This window comes from Cebus imitator, unplaced genomic scaffold, assembly GCF_001604975.1.
Source record: "Cebus imitator isolate Cc_AM_T3 unplaced genomic scaffold, Cebus_imitator-1.0 Scaffold36, whole genome shotgun sequence".
NCBI lineage: Eukaryota > Metazoa > Chordata > Mammalia > Primates > Cebidae > Cebus > Cebus imitator.
The window spans coordinates 3,619,050-3,642,537 of NW_016107351.1; the positions used below are offsets into that span (position 1 = coordinate 3,619,050).

Genomic DNA, 23,488 nt, shown 5'->3' on the forward strand with positions numbered 1-23,488 from the left:
ATACATATACACATATCCACACATATCCACACATACACACATATACATACACACATACACACACACATCCACACATCCACACATATACACACACACATACACACATACACACATATACATACACACATACACACATATACACACATACACACACATACACATATACACACATATACACACATACATATACCAACATACACACATATACATACACACATACACACACACATACACACACATACACACATATGCACATGCATGCACGCACACACATACACATATGCACATACATACACATACACACATACGCACATACACACATATACACACACATACACACATATACACACAGACACATACACACACCCCTACACACACATACACACACACATATACACACACACACACACACACACACCCTCCCCTGAGTCCCTGAGTCCACGGAGCAGGAGCCCTGCCCTTGGGGTGCTTTGTGGTGGGCCCCCCGCCTTGGACTTGGTCGGCAGTGAGTATGCCCAAAGTGGGAGCTCCATACGGTTCTCCTTGAGGGATGGGGGGATGCCTTCTAAGGGTGAGTTCAGAGGTGGGAGAACAGCCAGCGACATGGGGGAGGTGTCTGCAGGCACCAAGGGCTGCCTGTGTGTGGAGGGTTGGCAGGGTTCTCACTTCCAAAAGTGCCAAAGCACCTTGGCCGCCATGAACACAAGGGAAAGCAGGTGACGAGAAAATCCTCAATGGAGACAGAGGACCGAGGTGGCGCCAGTCACCAGGGTTGAGCTGCCCCCTTCACCCAGCTCTGGACAGAGGACCGAGGTGGCGCCAGGCACCAGGGGTGAGCTGCCCCCTTCACCCAGCTCTGGACAGAGGACCGAGGTGGCGCCAGGCACCAGGGGTGAGCTGCCCCCTTCACCCAGCTCTGGACAGAGGACCGAGGTGGCGCCAGGCACCAGGGGTGAGCTGCCCCCTTCATCCAGCTCTGGACAGAGGACAGAGGTGGCTCCAGGCACCTGGGCTGAACTGCCCCCTTCCCCTGGCTCTGGATTGAGTTCAGACTTGCTGGTCTCTGAGAGGGCGCCTGTGACTTCTACTGGACTCGGGTCTCCAGATTGCACCAAATCCCCTGCCGAGGGGCTCCTCCCCGTCTTTCTGGCTGCCTGCTAACTGGAGGCCCCTCTGTGATACGGGACTTTCTGTAATGATGGACCTTCGTAGGGTGAGGGCTGCCTCCCTCCTTTCCTCCGCCTCCCCTGCAGCCAGGGCCAGCCGTGTGGCCCGGACTTGGCTCAGCAGGTTGTCCATGGCAGGCCTCGGTCCAGGAGCTGACAGGTCTCAGGGAAAGAGACGAGGCATCCCCTCTGTCTCGGGGAGGCTGGAGCAGGGGTGGTTGAAGCGTCATCCTTCTTGCTGCAGACGTGGTAGATTAAGTTTTCTAGGACCACCATAACAGATGGCGACCAACCCAGTGGCTTAAAACACACAAGTTCATTATCTTGCTGTCCTGGAGGTCAGAAGTCCAACGTGGGCTAAAATGCAGAACGGCTGCGTGCCCTTCTGGAGCGTCTAAGGCGCGGTCTGTTTTGTGCCTTTTCTGGTTTCCGGAGGCTGCTTGCGCTCCTTCGTTCCCAGCTCCCTCTTCCTTCTTCAGGACGGAAGCCCTCACCCTCACCTGCAGTCAGCTCTCCCGGACCCACCTCCATCATCACATCGTCTGGGACACGACTCTCCTGCCTCCCCCTCCACTTTTTTTTTTTTAAGATGGCTTTTCGCTCTTGTTGCTCAGGCTGGAGTGCGGTAACTCGATCTCGGCTCACTGCAAGCCTGCCTCCCAGGTTCAAGTGATTCTCCTGCCTCAGCCTCCCAAGAAGCTGGGACTATGGGCATGTGCCACCCGGCCCGGCTAATTTTGTGTGAATATATATATATATATATATATATATATATATATATACATATATATATATTTTTTTTTTTTGTATTTTTTTGTAGAGACAGGGTTTCACCATGTTGGTCAAGCTAGCCTTGAACTCCTGACCCCAAGTTATACCCCCTCAGCCTCCCAAAGTGCTGGGATTACAGGCGCGAGCCACCTTGCCCGGTCTCCTCACCTCGCCCGGTCTCTTCACCTCGCCCGGTCTTCTCCACTTTTAAGGACGCTGTGGCCACACTGGGCCCCCCGGATCATCCAGGGTCACCCCCATCTCAAGATTACCAGTGAGGAGCCCCAATCCCATCTGCAGCCCTCCTTCCTCCTTGCCATGTAACCTCACATAGTCACAGGTGCCAGGGGTTAGGACATGGGCATTTTGAGGGCCAGTATTCTACCTCCTTCCTGTGGGGCATCTCTAACTCAGTGCCCAGGCTCAGGGCAGCAGTGGGCATGGTGGTGTTCTTGAATCAGGTTTTTGGTAGTTTTGGTTGCTTCTAGAAGCCCAGTCTTGACCCCACACCCCACTCTGTGCCTATCAAGTCCTCAGTGTCTTAATCTGTAGAGGGGATGGACGCCCCTGCAGAGGCCAGGGAAGGGTCCTGAGCGGAGGCGGCCTCCTCTCCAGCCTGGAAGGATTCTGCGGGGCGGTCACGGCTCCTCTGGCAGGTGTGCACGAACATCGGTGTGGGGGAGGGAGCTGAGGGTCTGGGCTGGGGCAGGCAGTGGGAGCGCCGGGAGAGCACAGAGGACGGGCGTGGTAGATACGGTACCTGTGGCTGACGGGGAATGGCAGCTGGAGACGGGAAGGAGGATCGGTGTCTCTGCCGTTTTGCAGAACAGGAATCACTGTGGCTGTGGTGGAATAAGGCCACGCATAGAAGAAGCAGGTGTATTATGGGCCCTTCAAATCCATATGGTGCCGTCCTCACCCCCCGGACCTTAGCATGCCACCGCATTTGAAGAGAGGATCTTTGAAGAGGTGACTCAGGTGAAATGACGTGGTGGGAGGGGCCCTAATCCAACCTGCCTGGTGTCCACAGTGGAAGAGGGAATGCAGGCCACACAGGGAGGGCTGTGGGGGACACGGGGAGGGGACGGCCAGCTGCCAGCAGGAGAGAGGGCTCCGAAGGAAGCCGTCTGCTGACATCTCCATCCTGGACGTCCGGCCTCAAGATCTGCGGGAGAATGAGTGTTTACACCCACAGTCTGCGGTCCTCTACAACGCTGGCCTGAGCCAACCAGACATGGGGGAAGGGGAGCAGTGGCCCTCTCCCAGCCCCACCTCTGCTGAGGCCGGGGGGGTGCAGGGTGCAGGGCTGCTACTCCACAGCACAGATGTTTCTCCAAGAGCAGGTTGGAACTGGAAGGAGGGGGCCCAGTCCCACCACCCCCCACCCCATCAGGCTCCGTGGGCAGGTGGTCCAGACGTGTGCCAAGATGTGAGTCTGGCTGGCAGTGGTGACCAGCAGCTGCTGCCTCTGTGGGTGGTGGCTGGGTTAGCCTGCGTCACCTAGAAACATGTGCACGGCTGAAGAGAAGCCCACACAGAGTCTCCAGGAGGAGGATGAGCATGGAAGACACCTTAGAAAATGCCTACTTTGGAAAGATCTTGAACTAAGGAGAAGGAAATTTACGTTAAGGGTGAATTCAAAGACACTCACCTTTCAGGGACTGAGGGGTCTGAGGGCAGCCTGCCGTCTTCTGTACTGCCTGCCCCTCATCCTTTCCCCAGATTTGGGTGTCTCTTAAGTGGGGTCATGAACACATGCTCCATCTTGTATAACGTCTGTGTCTTCACACGGGTGAGGGTAGTTTCATGCTAGCAGCAGGCTGTCCACAGGGGGTGCCCCCCTCACAACCATGTCCCCCTGAGCCCAGCATTCACACGTGAGCATTCAGTGGCATGCATGAGTCCTGAACTTGGTTTCTGAAAACACCCGGTTATGCCTGGATGAAACTGACATTGACCCGGCGTCATCACGGAGAAGTTTACGGACACTTGTACAGGTCGGAATTTTCTATTGAGGCACTCAGTGTACTGCAAGCTTTAATGACAAAAGCCATCCAATGCTATTCGGTGAAGCCTCGCTTCTGCCTATTGGTAGAGACGTGCTTTTACCGTGGTTATTTAATAGCTGTACCTTTAAAATGTGTAGATTCACAATGGCTCCCCGGTGGGTATCATCGGCTTTGCAGGGTTCTTCAGGGCTCCATTCCTGCTCAACACTTTCCCCCGGCTCACTTCAAACCCTTCAGTGCTGGGTTTCAACTTTGGGATGATACAAAGTGAATGACAGGCTGGGTGTGGTGTTCACACCTGTAATCCCAGCATTTTGGGAGGCTGAGGTGGGCAGATCACCTGAGGTCAGGAGTTTGAGACCAGCCTGGCCAGCATGGTAAAACCCTGTCTCTACTAAAAATAGAAAAATAAGCCAGGAGTGGTGGCACGTGCCTGTTGTCCCAGCTACTTGGGAGGCTGAGGCAGGAGAATCACTTGAACCCAGGAGGCGGAGGTTGCAGTGAGCCGAGATCTTGCCACTGCACTCCCGCCTGGGCAACACACACACACACACACAGAAGATGGCCAGTTGGATTAACTTTAACAGGAGGAAGCGAATAAGTGCCCCTTTGATATTTGGATGTGCCCAGGAATGGTGTAGAAGAAACCAGCCTGAAATGAGATCGGATGTGATGTGGCCTCTGAGGACACCACAGTGGAAAGCTTGGGTCTGAAGGGCAGGAATGATGGTCCCCCGGCTGCCGTTCACCCTGCTGTGGAGGGTGGAGCCAGGTCTGAGTCCACTGAGGAACCGCCAGAGGATCGTGTGGGGTTCCAGGAGGGCATCAGTGTGTGAAGGGGGTCATTTGGAAATACCTACAGGATGGTGTGTACACATGTGTGCATGTGCGTGTGTACGTGCATGTGCACGTGCACGTCCATGTGTGTGTATGCACGCTGCATGTGTGTGCATGTATGTGTATATACGTGTGTGCATGTGCATGTGTCCTTGTCTGTGTATGTGTGTGCATGTATGTGTGTGCATGTGTGTGTGCGTGTGTGTATGCGTGCGAGTGTCCATGTGCATGTGTATGTATGCGTGTCTGCATGTGTGCATGTGCATGTGTGTGTACTTGTGCACGTGTGCATGTGAGTGTGTACATATGTGTGTATGTGCGTGTGTGTGCACATCTGCACATGTGTGTGTGTGTGCATCTGTGTGGTTGGCTTGGGCTCTATGTTACAGGAAGGAGCCATGATCGCTGTTTTTGTTACTACAGAAGGTAGGTCTGAACCACAAACTGGAAGACGGGAAACTTTGGTTGCTGCTGAAAAGGACGTTTTCCAGCAGAGGGGGCACCCCCAGGGCTGGGGGAGGGGAGGTGGTGGATGGCTTGTCCCTGTAGTGCTCCCTGGGTAACACCCTGTCCATCAGGGGTGTTGGAGGAGATGAGAGGATCGCTGGAGTCCACCTGCCCCAGGCCTGCCTGCGTCTCTTAACAAGCCCCTTGTAGTGGGCTGAGTCGCTCCCCGTCCTCTGTTCATGCCCGCCGAGAACGTCACAGCCTGCCTTCTATGGATACAGTACCTTTGCAGGTATGGTTAGCTACGATGGAGTCGTACAGAATCAGGGTGGGCCCCAAGTCCAATAACTGCTGCTCTTGTAAAACAAAAGGATGGCGGAGAAGGCCACGTAAAGGCAGAGGCTGGAGGGACGAGCCACAGGCCCAGGAGCACCTGGGATTTTCCATGGCCCCCAGGGGAGAGGAGGGATACACATTAGGGAGTCTCCCTGGAGCCTTTTGAGAGACCCCGGCCCCGCTGACACCTTGATTTCAAACTTCTGGCCTCCAGAACTGTGAGAGAATACATTTCTGTGTTTTCAGCCTCGGATTTTGTGGGGCTTTGCTGTGGCAGCCCGAGGACGCGAATCCGTGCTCTGTGCTGGCCCTGGGCAGTCTCTGCAGCTCCTAAATGGGAAGATGCTGTTGAGGCGCTATTCTCCGGGCGTCCTAAAGAGCTTATAATCCAATGGAAAATGCGTGCTGTTTTTCACGATGCCCCATCCCCTGCCTCCCTCTTTGAAAAGTATTTGATGCTTAGAGAGCTTATAGCCAGCGTCTTAGCACCCACTAACATGTTGATGTGATTATGGTTCTGACTGAACTGTGGAAACGCACGTGTCTTTCTTGCCTTGCTGCCTCCATCTCCTTCCTGGGAGCAGAAACCCCGACTGGGCCCGTGTGATCTCCCAGTTCCATTTCCCGGCTTCCCCTGCCTGGGTCTCTCTCGCTCCTCCTCCTGCTCCCCGTCTCTCCCAGGCCTGCCGAGCCTAGTTTACATTTGCCTCTGGTGAAGGAGACGCAGGATATCGGGAGGAAAGGCTTCATTAACATTCAGACGCTTTGCCTACACGATTATAAACACCTGGATCTCGGGAAGCACGGAGAAATCAGATTGATTTTTCCAGCCCGTCTCCAGATGTTTCTCATCATGTGGACGCCCCCGTCTCTTCTCCGGCCTCCGGAAAATCCATTTGTCCAGACGGATGTGCGCTCCGCCAGCCTGTGCAGCCCGCCTCTCCTTTCTGTTCATGACTTTTGCCGAGATTCGGCTGAGCACATCCACACAAAAGGGACAAGGACTCTACTTCTGCAGAACAAGCTGAGCACGGCCCTCCTTCCCCCAGGACTGCCTGGAGTTGCCTAGCAATCTGACACTATTCTGCCTGAGCAGACACACGGCTTGGATGGATTTTTCCTATTTTTAATTTGTTTTCTGGGTAGTATTATTGTGCAATCACAGGCTGAGCTCAGAGATACGGCTCATGTCCCACTCAAGACAAGGAGATGGAAGATGAGGCAGAACCCGTGGGCCCCCGAGTGGACTTCGGCGCCGGTTCCAGGAGACACTGGCCACTGTCTCGGCTGCAGAAGTTGGTGGTGCCTCGGAAAACCTTTGCTGTTTCCACCTGTGCGTTTCTTAGGCTATTGCCGCTCCCCAAACGCAGCTGCACAAAAAAAGAAAATCCTCGTGGTATGGACGTGGGACCCCAGACTGCCTGGACCTCCCTCTGACATTTCCCAGCCACGTGGGAGGAGAGACGGGCGACGTGCAAGTGGCTCATCTTCCTCTCAAGAAGATAAATGTCAGAACTGAAAGCCACTGGGCACTGATATGGAGCTGCACGCTCTTAAATGAAATATCAAGCCTGGAAGCGCACATGTGACATTGCAGATGTGCCTGCCTGGTCCCCGCATGTGACAAGAGGCGGCAGAACGGGGGGGCTGGCGCAGTCGGCAGCGTCCCAGGCCGGGAGCCCAGAGCTGCTGGCAAGCCACTGGGACATGCTGGGCCTCAGTCTTCTCATCTGTAATATGGGGGTGGGGGGCTGTGCAACATGACCTCTGAAGTCGCTTCCAGCTCAAAATGCAGGGATGACTTCCGCAACAGTGAGACCACTGGACGGAGGAGCTCACAGGGAGAAAAATAGGAACACCTGGGAGAAAGGAGAAGCTGGTGGTTAGGGAGAAGCAGAGAAAGACAGGTGGAGATCCTGCCGTGCAACCTCGGGAGAGAAGAGTGGGAGACAGCACGGCGGTGAAGGATAAAGATGAGGGTTCTAGAAAGGGACTCAGCCGCGGTGGCACCTGCTGTAAAGAATCAAGTAAACCCAGGAGGGAGCACAGGCCTGGCTCTTTGCTAATTGGACCTTCCCTGGTGACCCCAGAGAGCCATTTCCCTGGGGTGTCAGTGGGTGTGGGCGTGGAGGTGGGGTGCTTGTGGTCAAGGGAAGGCGAGGATGGCAGGGGAACAAGGGGAGACGGAGCATCTAGGGACGCTTCTTGAAGGATGGGGAAGGCCAGATAAGGTTTTTAGGCTGGTGGGCTAACACCTCCCAGAGCAGGAGAGACAGAAGAGGATGGAGCAAGAGAGGGCTGGATGGAGGGAGAAAACGGAAGGAGAATTTGAAAGGGAGCAGGAAGGCGAGATGACGCTGGAAGAAGGCGTGCAGGGAGAGAGCTGCTCCCATCGGAAGGCTCTAGCTTCCAGGTGAAACTGTGCCACCATCTGCTAGGAAAAAGGGTCAGGAGAACGAGGGATGACAAACCCTGGGACCAAAGTGAAGAGGGGAGAGCCAGCCGGCGGACACAGCTGAGGCTGAGGCTGGGTGTGTGAGCGCCTCTCCTCCAGCTGCCGGACAGAGCGAGGCCTGGCCTGTGATGTCATCGTTGAGGTTAGCTGGCCGGCGTCTCTGACCTCCAGCGTCTCCTTGTGACCTACATTGCACGGAGCCCAGACAGACGCACAACCCCCAAGAGCCCAACAGAGTGTCAATGTTTGCCCGTCTGCCCGTGTGTTTGTGAAACAGTAGTGGGGTGTGTTGGTCATACATTCCCTCAGGGTGTGTGGGGCCCTCCCTAAGTGGGAGCTATTGATGGGGGGCTGCACAGGGTCCCACAGGGTGCCTGGACAGTGGCCCAAAGGGGAGACCTGAGGCATACAACAGCGGTTAGCAGGCCTGACAGTAGTGGGGAAGTCGAAACGTGTGTGTGTGTGTGTGTGTGTGTGTGTGTAGAGCCATTCTTTTATTATTATTATTTGAGACAAAGTCTTGTTCTTGTTGCCCAGGCTGGAGTGCAATGGCGTGATCTCGGCTCACTGCAGTCACCTCTGCCTCTCGGGTTCAGGTGATTCTCCTGTCTCAGCCTCCCGAGTAGCTGGGATTACAGGTGCCTGCCACTTCACCAGGCTAATTTTTGTATTTTTAGTAGACAGGGGGTTTCGTTATGTTGGCCAGGCTGGTCTGGAACTCCTGACCTCAGATGATTTGTTTGCCTCGGCCTCCCAAAGTGCTGTGATTACAGGTGTGAGCCACTGAGCCTGGCCGAGTGATCCATTCTTAACAAGGAGGTTGAAGCTGTATTGAGTAACCTTATAATGGACTCTGTTGGGCTGAGAGGGCAAGCGAGGCCGCTGATGGGGTGACATCAGCTCTGCCACAGGCTGGCCGTCCGTGACATCAGCTCTGCCACAGCCTGGCCGTCCGTGGACCTCACAAGAACATCCATGTCCAGCAAGGGAAAAGCTGGCCCCTGATGTCTTGCTTTCCTTGACTCTTCTGCAGTTGGACCTTCACTGCTTCCTATCTGTGGGCGTGTCCAGTACTGAATATGAAAGTGGGGCCATGATTCCATCCGTGATGATTTGGGGCTGCTACCCTTAGACGGAGGAGCCTGGGAGAAGAGAAGGTGAAAGTCTGGGACCGCAGCTGCCCCACACTTTACAGGAGCCTCTTTTAGGGAGCTCGTGAGCAAGGCATGAGGGACTCCTGGGGAACCAAGGGCCTCCTCGGCTGGGACATCTGGGGGGTTGTTGGGCTCATGTGTGTTTTCTGTTTCTTTGCTCCCCATGACTGCCTCCTGTTGCTAAGAGTAGATCAAAGTAGATGCTTCTGTGGGGTGAAGTGAAGGTCTTTAGCTCACACAGGTGGCATAGAGGCAAATGGGCACTCCACTGCAACATGGCCTGAGCTGCCAGGCTCAGAGGGGTGCAGGGGCTGGGCTCGCCTGGCATTGAAAGGCTGGTACAATGGCAGTAGACATCTTGGTAATGACAGCACTCCACGTGTCTGAGCCCTAGACAGCTGGACATGCCACCACCTGGACATGCTGCCACCTTGCTGTCATCTGGACTGGGAACCCCTTGCCTGGTACACAGCTGCCCTCCTGCCAGCCCTCCTCTCCCACCCTGTGGATCCCTCCCCACTTGTTGGATCCTCTGTTTCCTCCATCTCTCATCGGCCTCTTTCATGCTTTACGCCCTGGTTTTGTTGGAGCACATCCTCTGGTAGCTGAGAGAGGGAGTGCGGGAAATAATTTTGTTGAGACCTTGCGTGTGCAAATATCTTTGTTCCAATCTCACATTTGATTGTTAATTTTGCAAAGTGAGGAATTCCAGGCCAGAAATCATTTTCTGTCAGCTTCTGAAGGCACGCTCCATGATTGGTTAGCTTGCCCTGTTTTGAGAATTCTGAAGCTGTTCTCATTCCTGCTCTTTTTTATGGTGGCTGGAAATGGGGAAGCTTTATTTTTTTATCCCCAGTGATTTGCTTTTCAAGATAATATGCCTTGATAGGGGCCAATTTCCATCGATTTTGTTGGCAATTTGGAAACTTATTTCTGAAAAAACAAATTCTTAAATGATGATTTGCTTTCTTCTTTTCCTCCTCCTTCTCTCTGGGGGCTCTATGGGGGTGGGGTTAAGATTCCTTTTGTGTTGAGCTGCACGGATTGATCATCTAGTTTTTCATCCCGTCTTTCTTCTTTTTCTCCTCTTTGCCTTCTGGGGCATTCCCTTGCTTTTTTCTTCCAGCCAGTCTGTTGAGATGTTTTGTTTCTGCTCTCATGCTTTTAACTTCCCAGCTTTTTTGTTCTCTAAATGTTCTCCTTAAAATAGCACCTGCTCTTGGTTCACGGATGCAGTGTGTCCTCTGATCTCTGGGAGGATATTAAGTACGACTATTTCTGATATTTTCTCCTCCCTGCCTAATGGCTGTTTCCTCGAAGTTGGCCCCGTGCTGTGGGTGTTTTGGCAGCTCTTTCTCGGGAAGGCTTTCCGCAGGTGTTTGGTCCTCCTTGGCTTTCTACTCAGCTTAGGGGGGCTGCAAAGCTGGTTGGCAGCTCCCCGCCTGCGCTGGGAAGCAGCAAAGCTCTGTCTTCGTGTTTCCCCTCTGGGTGCTGATCAGATTTCCCCAGAGGAGATTCTGGGGTCTGGAGGTCGGGATCCTGACAGATGCTGTGGGGGGGAAGGGGGTTCTCCATGCAGGATGCCCCTCAGTCCACAGTGTGTGGTGGCTCCCAGGCCACAGAGGCCGCTTCAGCATCCCCAGGGAATAAATCTCCAGAGGGCCAGGCTTCCCCAGGTCTGGGGTCCCGCTAGTTCTGAGCCTTTGGGAGATTCCTTTGTCAGCCTTCCCTGCCGCTGGGCCAAGACTCAGCTTTGCGAGGGCTAGCTGCCACTTATCCTGTGCCTCCCTGCTGCCCACGCCAGTGACTGTTCTATTTTCTCCTGTTCTCCAGGTCTTTGGGGGTTTATGCCTTTTTTTTTTTTTTTAAGACAGAGTCTTGCTCTTGTTGCCCAGGCTAGAGTGCAGTGGTGCGATCTCGGCTCACCGCAACCTCCGCCTCCTGGGTTCAAGCAATTCTCTTGCTTCAGCCTCCCGAGGAGCTGGGATTACAGGCGCCCACAACTGTGCCCAGCTAATTTTTGTATTTTTAATAGAGAAGCGGTTTTGCCATGTTAGCCAGGCTGGTCTCGATCTCCTAACTTCAAGTGATCCACCCACCTCGGCCTCCCAAAGTGCTGGGATTACAGGCATGAGCCACCGTACCCAGCCCCTTTCACAAATGTTCTCTTCGTAGCTCTAGTGGCATTTTTCAGAGGGACGGAATGAGCTCTGTGCATTCAGTTGTCCTGTTGGCCCCAAGCCCAGCCTCCCTGTGTTTCTCTCCTCCTGAGTATTGCCAAGGACGCTCCAGTCCTCCCCATGTGCTCACTCTTTAAAAATTAAAGTTTCTAAATCAGAGGTTTAAAAAATTCTCTTAGATGATATCCCCAAATGGAAACCCTCCTGGTTAGTGCTGGGGCGTCTTGCCGGCCCCGACACGCGCTCTCTTCCAGCCAGATCCGTCTATGACAGCTGAGCGTGAAGGGCAAACTCTCTGGGGCTGGTCATGAAGCTGGCCTGACAGGGGCCTGTCCCCAAGGGGCATCCTCACATGCAGGCCCTGTGGCCAGTCTAAACCACAGAGGCCAATTTCAATTCGCCACCCGGGTGTCTCAGCAGGGCCACTGTGTCCTGAGTATGGGGCTGGGCCCAGTGGAGCCTGGAATAAGATTTGGTGCTGTTTTGAGAGAGCTCTTCTAGAACGTCCCTGAGGAGTGACTTATGGAGTCCTGTGCTTTGCAGGGACACCTTTTCCACTCAGGCACACAGCTGTGCCAGGTAAATGTGTCCCCATTTCACAGACACACGCAGAACTTGCATGCGGAGCCGAAGGGAGACAGAGGTGGGCTCGAGCCTCATTCTTTGAGAGGCTTCTGTGAGGAGGCTCCGAAGGGCAGTAGGGTCTGGACCAGGGAGGAAAGGACTCCCAGGGGAGAAGAAATGTGGGCAGGGGACAGGCGGGACCGACAGGGGGCACTGCTGGCACAGCCCTGCCTTCAGGGAGACGGGCACCAGCCAGGCAGTAGCTGGGCCCAGCCGGGGAGTTGGAGGCCAGGAAGCCTGGACCATCTGACAGCAGAGAACTGAGAGGCCCAATTAGGGCTTTTGAGCTGGGATGCGCCATTTCGAATCCGGGGGCTGGGGAAGGTTCAGTCAACCAGGCAGCTGCCTTGCTCGTAGACAAGGCGTTTATCTGCTGGTTAGCTGTAGGGTGTTTAGCTGTATGCTTGGAATTGTATAACATGATTCCCACCAGCCAACACAGATGAGTGACCCAGACAGGCTGGAGGGCCACAAATTCAAAACATGAAGCTCGTAAGAGGGCAGCAGCCACTGTCTTGGCCACCATCTCTGCTGCCCTGCAGGGCGGGCAGCCAGCAGCCCAGAGCCCCTAGCACGGAGAAGCTCCAAGTCCATGCCCCCACCCTTACCGGCCTCCGGGTCTTCCAGACCCCTACCAAACCCCAGATTCCGTGATGTGCTTTTTGCCTCCCACGGAAAAGCAGGACAGTCAGGTGTGAGGAGGAGGCTAATTGTTCCAGAAGCAGCCTTCAGGAGCAAAAGCAACCCCGGGAAGGTTTAGATTAGGAATGTCCTTCGAGGGTACAGGCCAGTTCCTCAGCCCGGGTGCTGCACCAGAATGCCTTTTGTTTTGGAAACGATTGCTCAGGCCTGCACAAACCTGTTTGGGCCTTCTTGCCCACCTCTCCCACCTCTGGTGCGGCGTGCCAGTGGTGGGCTGACCCCAGCGGTAGAGCTCTCCTGCCTGTCCAGAGGGTCCCCATTCCACCGTGTCTTTAGCCTCTGCTCTCCTGCTCTCTCTGCACCAAGGATAGAGACCCTCCCAGACCCCACACCAGGCCCCTTACCCTAGAGGCTGGGGGAGGCTGGGACTGGGGACAGGAGCTGCCTGATCTTCTGATTTTAGCAAATCCTAAGCTGACCCCCACAGCCCCTCCTCTCCAGCCATGTGCAGGTGGACAATTGTAAATGGGTTGGGTTGGCCAATCTGGACTAACAACCTAGAGTGGGCCCGATTGCGTCCTCTCCGGTGATCCCCCAGAAGTCAGGGCACCTGGGCCTAGTAAGGGGGTATGGGGCATTCGGGCCACTCGAAGGCATGGCATGGCATGTGGGGTGGGGTGGCATTGGTCCCTGATGCTCGGTGACCACATCCCATTGCTGGGGATCCCTGGGCCTGGGACAGAAAAATGGCCCTTAGGGACAGTGAGTCACCAGGTCAGGGGTCCTGTTAGGGGTCACCCGGGCTGGACAGCCCCCAAGATAATCTGGAGGTGGAAAGAAGCTGTGGGCTTGGGGCTGCCCCTGAGGGGACCAGGGCACCACTGGGTTCTGGAATCCTCGCTGTGTACCTACCTCTTCCAAGCTCCTGCCCCAAGGGGTGGCGCTGAAGGCCGCAGGGTGCTGACGGCCTAGGCACACCCGGCCATGTCTCTCCCCGCTCCCAGCCCTCCCTGGCCGCGCAACCGCCTGAGCCCCCTCCCTTGCAGCGCGCTGCGCGCTCGGCTGGAGCCGCCACCGCCGCCGCCGCCGCCGCCGCGTGCTCCTGCTGCCGCCTCGCTCCAGCCGAGCGAGCCAGAGGAACGAGAGACACAGAGAGAGAGAGAGAGAGAGAGAGAGAGAGAGAGAGAGAGAGAGAGAAGGAGGGCGGAGAGAGGAGGGGGGGGAGAGAGAGAGAGAGAGAGGAGAAGAGAAGGGAGGCGGCGAGGGAAGAGCAAGCGCGGGGCTGCTCCGGAGCCAGCAGAACCTCCTCGGACAGCTGCCCCAGCCGGGCCCCAGCAGCTTGCGTGGTCGGAGGAGAAGCAGCTGCCACCGCGGCCGCCAGAGCCGGGCCTCGCCCGCCCCTTGCCGCCGGCTCGCGGGTGCCAGTGCGGCCCCGGGACTCCGCTGCCCGCTCAGCGGCCGGGATGCAGCCGGGGCATGGCCGCCGGCCCCCCGTCATCTGCCGCGGGGAGCGCTGAGCCCGTGAGTAGCCGACCCTTGTCGCCCGCCTCGCCCTGTGGCGGTCATTACCAGCGGGCTGAGCTGGGGGAGGGGGTCACGGTCGGGGAGGGGCGCACGGGACCCTGCGGCGGGATTCGGAACGCGGAGCGTGGCCGGGGCTGACCTGAGGGCGCGTGGGGAGGGGTGGCGCCCTCGGGGTCAGGGGTCCCTGCCCGGGGTCGGGGTCCCTGGGTCCCTCTGGGGCTGGGGTCCGGACGCTCCGCCCGGCCGTGGGTGAGAGGGGCGATTTTGTGAACGGGAAGGCCCGGGGGTCGGGCTCCATGGAGACGCCGGGAAGTCCCGTGCGCGCTGCGTGGCGGTGGCGGTGGTGGCGGCGGCGGCGGCGGCACAATGCCCGGCGCGGGGAACTCCCCGGCGGGGGGAGGCCGAGGCGCGCGGAGATCCCGGCCCCGCGGGGCGCGTCCGGGGAGGCAGCTGGAGCCCGCGCGGGTGGGAGAGGGGCTGGCGACCCGGCGGTGGTGCAGAGTGCTTCTGTAGCGGTCCCCAGGCCCCGAGAGAGCCCTGCTGGGTCCTCTGGAAGGAGGGTCGCTGAGAGGTTGATGACCCAAAGGAGTTGTGGGGAGGCAGGGGCTGCCACAGCTCCCCAGATAGGAGCGGGGCCCGGGTCGCCGCAGCATGCGCGGGGGCGAGGTGTGAGCCAGCGAGCGGCGCGCAGGGCCCTCCAGGGGGCGGGCTGGGGGCGCTCCCGGCCAAGTCCCCGAGCGAGCGCATTAGGAAGGCTCCGGCGGGAGCGGAGGCTGCCTCTCCGAAGCCTTGGCCGCCCCCAGGGGCTCGAGCAGCCTGGTCAGGCTTGGGAAATCGGGCACACCCCTGGCCCAAACTTTCTGCCCCGGTGGCCCCGGGCGGTGGTAGGGCTCACCAGGGGCGTCTGGGGCTCGTCCCCTCAGGAGGGTGGTTTCCTGTGGGGCGGGGTGGGGCGCCAGGCCGGTGGTCATTTTGGAGCTGCAGGTCGCAGCCTCCCTCCCCGGGCGCGGAGCCTTCCGTGGCGCGCAGCCCTGCAGTGTCGGCGCGCGGACCAAGGCGCGGCGCCCAGCGTGGAGGGGTTTCGGGAACCTGTCGGGTCCCCAAGCGGCCCTGGGATCCCTAGTCTCACATGAGGTGGGGGTGGGATGTTCCCGGAGTCCACTGGCAGGGCGGGGGCCCAGCGAGGTGGGGAGAAACTCCTGGATGACAGAGCTGCCTCCCGCTCCGCTTTCCGTTCCAGCTTTGGCAGGGGACCTGATTTATTTAATGATCACTTTTAAAAAAGACTCCCGCGGAGCCGCTGGTCCTGAAGCGCGAGACACCCCGCGGTGGAGGCTAAGGACAGAGACCCAAGGGATCCATCCCTGGGCTTAGGTCCCCCCTCCTGCCCCAGCTCGAGGCGAAGTCGCTTCTCGGGCGCAGCGGTCGCTAATTTCCTGCTGAAAACGCAGGCTGGACTCGGGGACGCCTTGGGCGCGCACCCGGGAGCCCCTGGCACTTAGCGTGGAGCAGGTAGGAGGCTAATGGAGTGGGGTCGCCGTAATGAGGTCTTTCAGCCGGAAGTCGGCTTCGGTTTTACTGGTCTGCAAAAAATAATGAAAAAATAAAAGTATAAACATTGCGGCAGAGCCTGCTCATTAAGTGTGCATCGCGGATTCGGGGCGGATGTCTTAATTAGGCTGTGTTGTTCACGGGGATATTACACTAATTAAAACCAGACCCTCCAGGTGAGCGAAATTTGTGAAGAGAGAGAGGGAGAAAAGTTGCCGAGAAGGGCCTGCCTGATGAAAGCCGGGTATGGGCTGCTGGGGGGGTCACCCCAGGCCGCTGAGCGCCGGTGGGGTGGGGGCGGAGGAGAGGAGGCTTCTTGGAACTATCCGGGCACGAGCCTTCCCTCTCCGCCTCCTGCGGGCAAGGAGCTCCCTTCGGCCCAGGACCGAGGCTGACACCCCCGCCCCTCCCCGGAGGCTGGAGGCCTTCCTGAGGGGGCATGGTGCTCAGCTCACACTCCTGGAACCCACGCTTAACCCCTCGTTTCCTGTCTGACAGCTTCTGGGAGGGCAAGGCTGTCCCCAGGAGGATGACAGAGTGGGTGACATGGGGACTCCCGAAGGGGTTAAGGAGCAGAAGCACTGTTGAAGGGGCACACCTGCACTCCAGCCGAGACGGCCCGGGCCTGGCGAGGTAGCTGCCTGCGGGCGGTGGGGGTTGCCACTGGTTCTGGGCTGTTTGCCCTTGCACGGCTTGGGGGTTTTCTGGTGTGAGTTGCCTATTTCTATCAGCTGCCCCCCCTCCCGCCCACCCCAAACAAAAGGGAACCTGGATGATGGCTTTGATCCACCTTCCCTTAGGGGCCTGGGGTCTAGAGAGACCCGTGCCCAAGCCAGGGACCTCAGGTCGCCTTGGGTTGCCAGGAGGAGCCAGGAGTCCAGGAAAGTCCTGAGGCTCAGCCCCTTTCTCGAATAGGGCCTTTGCTGCAAACGCTCCGTACCCAGGGGCCTAGGTCGGGAACCACAGAGGGGCTGGGAGTATTCACTGCCCTTCCACAGGCACCAGAGGCTGGGCTGGAAGGAAGCGGGCGGCATGGGTTGTCCCTGCCTCTGAGTGGCTCAGCGGGTGCACAGCGGGCGCCAGCACCGAGGACAGGGCTGGGGGCTCTGCTGCCTGCCCTCATCGCCCTCCCTCCTCTGACATGGTCCTGGGGCCACTGGAGGCGCTGCGGGCACCTGCCGTCAGGCTGCTGAGGACGTGGGGAGGGCTCCGGAGGCTCATTCAAGAGCCAGCAAAGCACAGGGCCTGCGAAGAGGTAATTACAGCCAGGAGGCCTCCTGGGTGCCATTCCAGAGTGGGTCTTCTGTCCTGTGCCTGTCACTTACTCAACTTGGAGTGTGGCTGATGGCGCATCGGTGAAATGGAGAGATTATCGGGCTCTTTGGTGTCCGGGGATGCACTAAGCGCCGTAGTGGCCAGAGAAAATGCCGTCTTCCCTGGCTGGTTCAGCCCGGCTGCCTCTCCCCTGCGGCCTTCTTTGACACCTGCCTCCCAGCCACATTCAGCCCTGGCCTAAGGCAACTTCACACTGGTGTGTGGCGGTTGGAGGTGCCTTGCTGCTGGGGGCAGGGGCCCTCCCCATATATGCAGAGCATGGTCTGACCCATGCTGCCTGTGCAATTTGGAATGAAGGAGTGCACAAGTCACGCTCCTGTCCTGCTCAGAAGTGCCGGAGTGGTGGCGGTGGGGAGCGGGGCAGTAAAGACAGGACAGCATCTCCGTGGGCCACAGTGCCAGTGCTGAATGCAAAATTGTAACCTTATTTTTCAGCCCTTGCAGGGTGGGGCTTCCCTCCTCCAGCCCAGCCTGGCCCGGCCCAGCCCAGCCCAGAGCCTGCAAGTTCTGGTCGGTTGTCTCCCTGTGTTTATTATTTCCACACTCCTGTTTGATACTCTGTTATAAAGACAAATGGAACCTGACAGCAGCTGACATTTGGTGAGGAATTTTTTATTTTTAAACAAGTGAAGGGGAAAAAACCATCTTGAAACCCACCCTCCCACCTTTAGCAGGGACCCTTTTCCTGCGGAAACTGCCATCCCCTAACCCCCGCCTGCCACAGGCCTCTGCTCCCAGCACGGGCACCGGCCCTGTGAACACCCCCATTTGCTCCTGCACCGTTTGGTAAGCTGCAGCCTCTCCCCACGTTCTTTGCTAAAGCAGCGAAGTATTTTCTCAGGCTCATGAAACATTCAAGCATCAACATCTTACTTTCTGCTGCCTCTCTGAAGTAGGCTGTCCTCTAGAACATTCTGGGCCTATCTCCCTCTCTCCCTGTCTGTCTGTCCCTTCCTCTCCCCGCTCCTTTTTTTTTGTCCTGTGCTCTGTGAGTGGCATGGATGCTTGGTGCGTGGCTTCCTCCGTGCACAGCCCGTGAGCGTCGAGGATGGCTCTCGGTTATCAGTTGCATGTCGGGCATGACTGTATGCACAGTGGGGCCTGTTCCGAGTTGGGGACCTGCAGACAGATGAGTCACCTCCCTTCAAGAAATATTACATGACGCAGACTGATCTGGTGTATAAAATAGACGTTTTGAAGTGCAATGCACTTAGTAAATTAGTTTGCTATCACAGTTTCTCCAACACATAAACTGACACCAAAACACGCCCTAGAAGGAGACCGGAATCATAAACAGCATCAAGTCTGTGACTTTATTTGTAGCTCGGGGCAAGCTCACAGTCTGTCAGTTGCATTTTGGAAAGCATGGCCAGGGTCTAGGTGGAAGGAGCCGTTCTGGAGACTTCTTGCTTGGGAGCCAGGGGAGTCATCCTCTTGGCCTGGGAAGGGACCATCAATCATCTTTTAAATTTAGGGGCCTAGGGATGGGCTCCACTGTGTGACAGGACTTGTACAGAAATTATAGGTGATAAGGGGACAAGTATGTTTTCTCCCAAAGCAAAGGGCAACTCTCGGGTGCAGGGAGCTCAGCGTCATCAGGCCTCTGGTCCTGGCCTTTACCTGTAAGACACGTGGGGGCCTTGACTGTTGTGGCCGGGCGTCCTTCTGGTTTCTTCCTTCCTGGCCTCTAGGTTTTGACAGACCAGCAGCTAGAGGTGGTCTCGTTGCCCGTCCTCTCCCTCCTCACTGCTGCCGCCCCTGCCAACTCTCTGCACTCGAAACATTGACAAGACTGTGACATCGAAGGCTCTGCAGTCGGAGGAAAGGTGGCAGAAGAACAAGGGATGGGTGGTCTCCTCTGTGGGGAGGGCTCCCCTTGTGGGGAGAGCAAGCTGCGACCCGGGGAGGCTGTGGAGAAGTGAAAATCAGCCTTCCCTTGGATCCAGTGTCCACTCCTTCCGTGTAGGTCAGGGCCAGGCCCCACAGAATCCACCGGAGAGGTGGGTTGTAATTTGCCGGTGTCAGCTTGAGCTGTGGGTCCTCAGCCTCTGTGGTTTCTTCTTACCACCAAGAGCCAAGCAGTTGACATTGCAAGTATTCTTTTAAGGTTTAATTATTTGTGCTCAGAACATATTCCCAGCAGAAAAAAGAAAGACCGAGAATATACATATTTTTAGCAGGAGTTTACTTGCCTATGGCTTTGGTTAGAGGCTGTGCTGAGAGCTTTCTCCCAAGATTCTAGAAGAACAGGGGCCTAGGCGAAGCCACCGCACTGGACCTGGCCACCTCCCTCCTGGATCTACTGCTGGCCATCAGCTCCGTGTGCACAGGCCTCTGCAGGGCTGGCCGCTGCTTCCTTGGGGAAGTGAGCCCACCCTTCCCGGAGTGCTGGGCTGTGAGTGGAAACCAGCTGGCGAGGAAGGTGGCCGGGTATGTCTATTTTAGCCCTTTGAGAAAATAATCCCATTTGCAGGCGAGGAAACTGCCTGAGCATAGAAAACTGCCATCAGCCAGACCCTGAACAGTTTCAAGTCCTTGTCTGGGGGCCTGGTGGAGATCTTTTGTAACAGGAGAATCCTGTGTGCCTTTATTTCTCCATCTTGTCCTGCTTCAAAATTCTCCCTCCATCAAAACAAACAAACAAAAGTAACCCAGACGCCCAGGTCAGGTTCTTTTCTGCAGGGCCACTAATGCATAGTGGAGGCAGAGTACCACGCATACTGAGAGCACATTCAGAGTTCTGCCTGGGAGCAGCTGGCACACACCATGGACTGCAGTGCTTCTCACCCACGCCTCCTTGTCTGTGACACCAGGTGAGACTCAGGGATGAGGATGGCAGGAATGGTGCTTCCTGTAGGAGAAGCTTCCAGAGTCCGGGTGCTTCTCCTGCCCCTGCTCGCATCCTGAAGTTCGCATCCTGCAGTTCACATCCTTGGACACCAAACAGATATTGATTCCTGGGCCAGGCTCATATCTGTGGATCACTTTTTCTTTTTTTGAGATGGAGCCTTGTTCTGTCACCAAGGCTGGAGTGCAATGGTGTGATTGATCTCAGCTCACTGCAGCCTCCACCTTCTGGGTTCAAGTGATTCTCCTGCCTCAGCTTCCCGAGTAGCTGGGATTACAGATGTGAGCCACCACATCTAGCTAATTTTGTATTTTTAGTAGTGATAGGGTTTCACCATGTTGGTCAGGCTGGTCTCGAACTCCTGACCATGTGATCCACCCACTTTGGCCTCCCAAAGTGCTGGGATTACAGGCTTGAGCTACCACGCCTGGCTGGGATTGTTTTCTTTTAGGCAAAGGTCATGAGAACATGGAGAAGCAGGCTGTTCTCAGCAATGAGATTTTTTATGGAAAAATAGGAACCTCGTTTGAGGCCAAAAGACATAGAGTTTCCTTGTATTAGAAAGGTCCACAATTTGGAGAAGGATTTAAAGAAGTACAAACATCCTGGTGCCCTTAGAAATCATTTCTCGATAAACTTTCAGAGCTCCCAACTCTTACTCAATGCAAATTAGAGATTTATCTCCCAGATTGCATAAAAAATAACTCATTTTTTTGGGAAATTTTGAGGGCTGGGGGCTGGTTGAAGCTGCAGGGCCTGTTCCTAAGAGCTTCTGGGAACCTTGGAATCAAGCATCTGCCGAAAACCTCTCTTTCCCCACCCCAGCCCACCCCCTTTTTAAAAAGCAACGGCAAGAAGAGCTTTTTAGCTTTTGGTTTTCAGCAGTGAGGTATGAGGATGACTTTTTAATGTATCACGTGAGAGCCACACACACTGCTATGTCCCGATGTTACCTGTCACCTTGAGATCCAAGCAAAAAAAACGAAACCCAGAATATGCCTTAAGCTGGGTCCGCGCACAGGCTCCTGATGGGCTCTGGGAAGACTACTGACTTGCTCTGGACACCTGCCCTTCACCCTGGAGGCGTGGCCAAGTCTCTGCCCTGTTAGTTTCCTTATTCATTGGAGGCTCTGAGGTTGTCCATCTTGGCAGCTCCCCACTCCCACCAGCTGATTCTTATAAGAATCACCCTTTGCCCCCAGGGCCCACACAGTTACACACGCATTGAAATGGAAGTGACTTCTGTACAAGGCAGTTCATACATTACCTTTCATGAGACCTCACAGCCCATCAGGACTGGCCACACAACCTATGGGTGTGGTGAGTGGATTCAGCCTGCACGTGCTGGCTGGTGGGAGGGCTCTGTCCAGGGACAGCCTGAGGCCAGAGCTGACTTCTGATGATGGCAGTGTGCCTGCAGCATACCGCTAGGGAGGCATGCACTCTTCCCAGCCTTGTCACCCAGGGCAGGCTCTGGAACCTCAGTGTACCCAGCTGAGAAGCAGGGATGGCTGTGTGGACTAGGTGATCTCTGCAAAGTTGCTGATGTGCAGCAGTGCTGGTGAGTGGGACTCTCCCCGGGCTACCCACCGGGTAGAGGAACGAGCATGTGGCTACGGTGGTCAGGGTTAAGGAACGGACTCTGTTTCCTGTGGCTACAATATGACGCTGTTTTAAAAGAGTTTCTGATCTACTTGCAGATGCCAGGATGGAAACAACTCTTTGTACGCCTCTATGGAGAGGGTGGGGTCATGAGGAGACCCTCACTCCCTCGGGCGACCTGGAAGGGCTCCCTGGAGGGGCCCCCAGCAGCCCATGTCCTTAGAAGCACCCTCTGGCCAGGCAGAAGGAAGCGGAGGCCCTGCCTGTGGGGCGCGGACTCAGATGTTACCCTGATCAGGCCATCCAGGGGGTCACCGGGCTCCTGCTGTGTCCCCTTGATGGGCCCGCTGCCCTCTCCCTATGCCTCCACTTCCAGTGGGGTGTCAAGAGTACCACCAGGAGGCTGGGCACGGTGGCTCACGCCTGTAATCCCAGCACTTTGGGAGGCCGAGGAGGGCAGATCACTTGTGGTCAGGAGTTCAAGACCAGTCTGGCCAACATGGTGAAACCCCGTTTCTACTAAAAGTACAAAAAATTAGCCGGGCATGATGGTGCAAGCCTGTAATCCTACCACTTGGGAGGCTGAGGCAGGAGAATCACTTGAACCCGGGAGGTCTAGGTTACAGTGAGGCAAGATCACACCACTGCATTCCAGTCTGGGCAACAGAGCAAGACTCTGTCTCAAAAAAAAAAAAAAAGTATCACAAGGGGAGGGGGACTGCAGCAGGTCCTCTTGCTTTTACAAAGGGAGTGGCGTTGGACGAGCAGAGATGAGGCTCCAGACCATGCCAGCTGGATTTCTCATGAGGGATAGGAAAGGAAGACGGATCACGGCCTCCCTTCCCCAGCCCTTCCCGGCTCCTCTGAGCCTGTAGTTTGCTGCCACATCGCTTACCGGGCAGGCTGAGCGATTCCAGCCCACCCCTGCCTTCTGCGTGGAGGTGTTTTTGGATTTCAGGTCTCAACTCATGAGAAACCAAAGCACAGCTTTGCAAAGCCCATTAGAAAGAAACAAAGGGTGTGCTGTCTTTCTGGAATAGTGACTCTCTATCAGCCACGTGATGCCATCAGGCACAGCTGGGGGCCCACGGCAGGGACAGGTGAGGTGGAACCAGAGGCCCAAGGGACCACAGGCTCCTTGTAGGCCTGGGACAGAGGGTGCGGTGGCCCCGCCTTCCTGGCTGGGTGCTCCTAGCTGCTGGGGAGGAGACCCATAGTGGTTGATTGTGCACCTCACAGGGGTGCTATCCAAGGGTACGTTATTCAAGTATTTTGGAATCTTAGCAGAAAAGAGAAGAAATTTAAGGTGAGAATTACTGTTGTCAGTGGCGTAACATTATAATCAACACTCCCAGATAGCCAATGCTGTGTCAGGCTGTATCGTCCAGAAGTCTGTTTGATATCTTGACTGCTGGGAACCTTTAGCTGATGGCCAAAGGGTGGGCGGGAGAGCAGGTGGATGGTGGCCTGTGTTTGATGGGGGAGCCAGCTTCCCTTTTCCTCACTATTAAAGGCTCGTGATGGTGTCTGGGACAACTTTATGGGAGATTAGAAGTCATCTTCCAGGAGGTACGTTTTTCTTTCTCACCGGCAGATCTCATCCTAGGACAGTTGAAGATACACCTAGAATCTGCATGCTTTTAACTCTGCCAGTGTCCCCAGGCCACGGACAGGGGCCTTTCTGCAGATCTGCCTTCGTGTTGGAAAATACGTCTGCCTGTGTGTGCATTGGCAACATGGCAATAAGCATCCACTGTCCCGACTCGTCCGTGCTTCAGCATATGCAAGATGAATGTCGTGTGGTGCCTCCCCGCCTCTTAGACTTTAAAAATAGGGCCGTCTCTCCAGAACAGACAGGCACACCTCAGGCCAGGTTACTGATAACAGTGTCAGTATCTACATGCTAAAGACACAGGCTGCCCCCTTGCCATGGGATTCTTCCCTTGGCAGAAGTCACCAAGGAGACTGACTTTGGGAGAAGTCATTTCTCCTCCTCCTGGATATGTT

At 56.2% G+C, this 23,488-nt stretch overlaps 1 protein-coding gene across 2 annotated transcripts in view; it reads left to right on the forward strand.

Annotated features, from left to right (window-relative positions):
- Positions 1-13,846: 13,846 nt before the first annotated feature.
- RBFOX3 (RNA binding fox-1 homolog 3) overlaps positions 13,847-23,488 on the forward strand; it is a 511,304-nt gene continuing 501,662 nt past the window's right edge. The window contains exon 1 of one of the 2 annotated variants that reach the window (XM_017524971.2): positions 13,847-14,142. The gene's annotated coding sequence lies outside the window, so the exon portion shown is untranslated. The remainder of the gene's footprint in view (positions 14,143-23,488) is intronic. The other variant, XM_017524979.2, reaches the window with a different exon arrangement.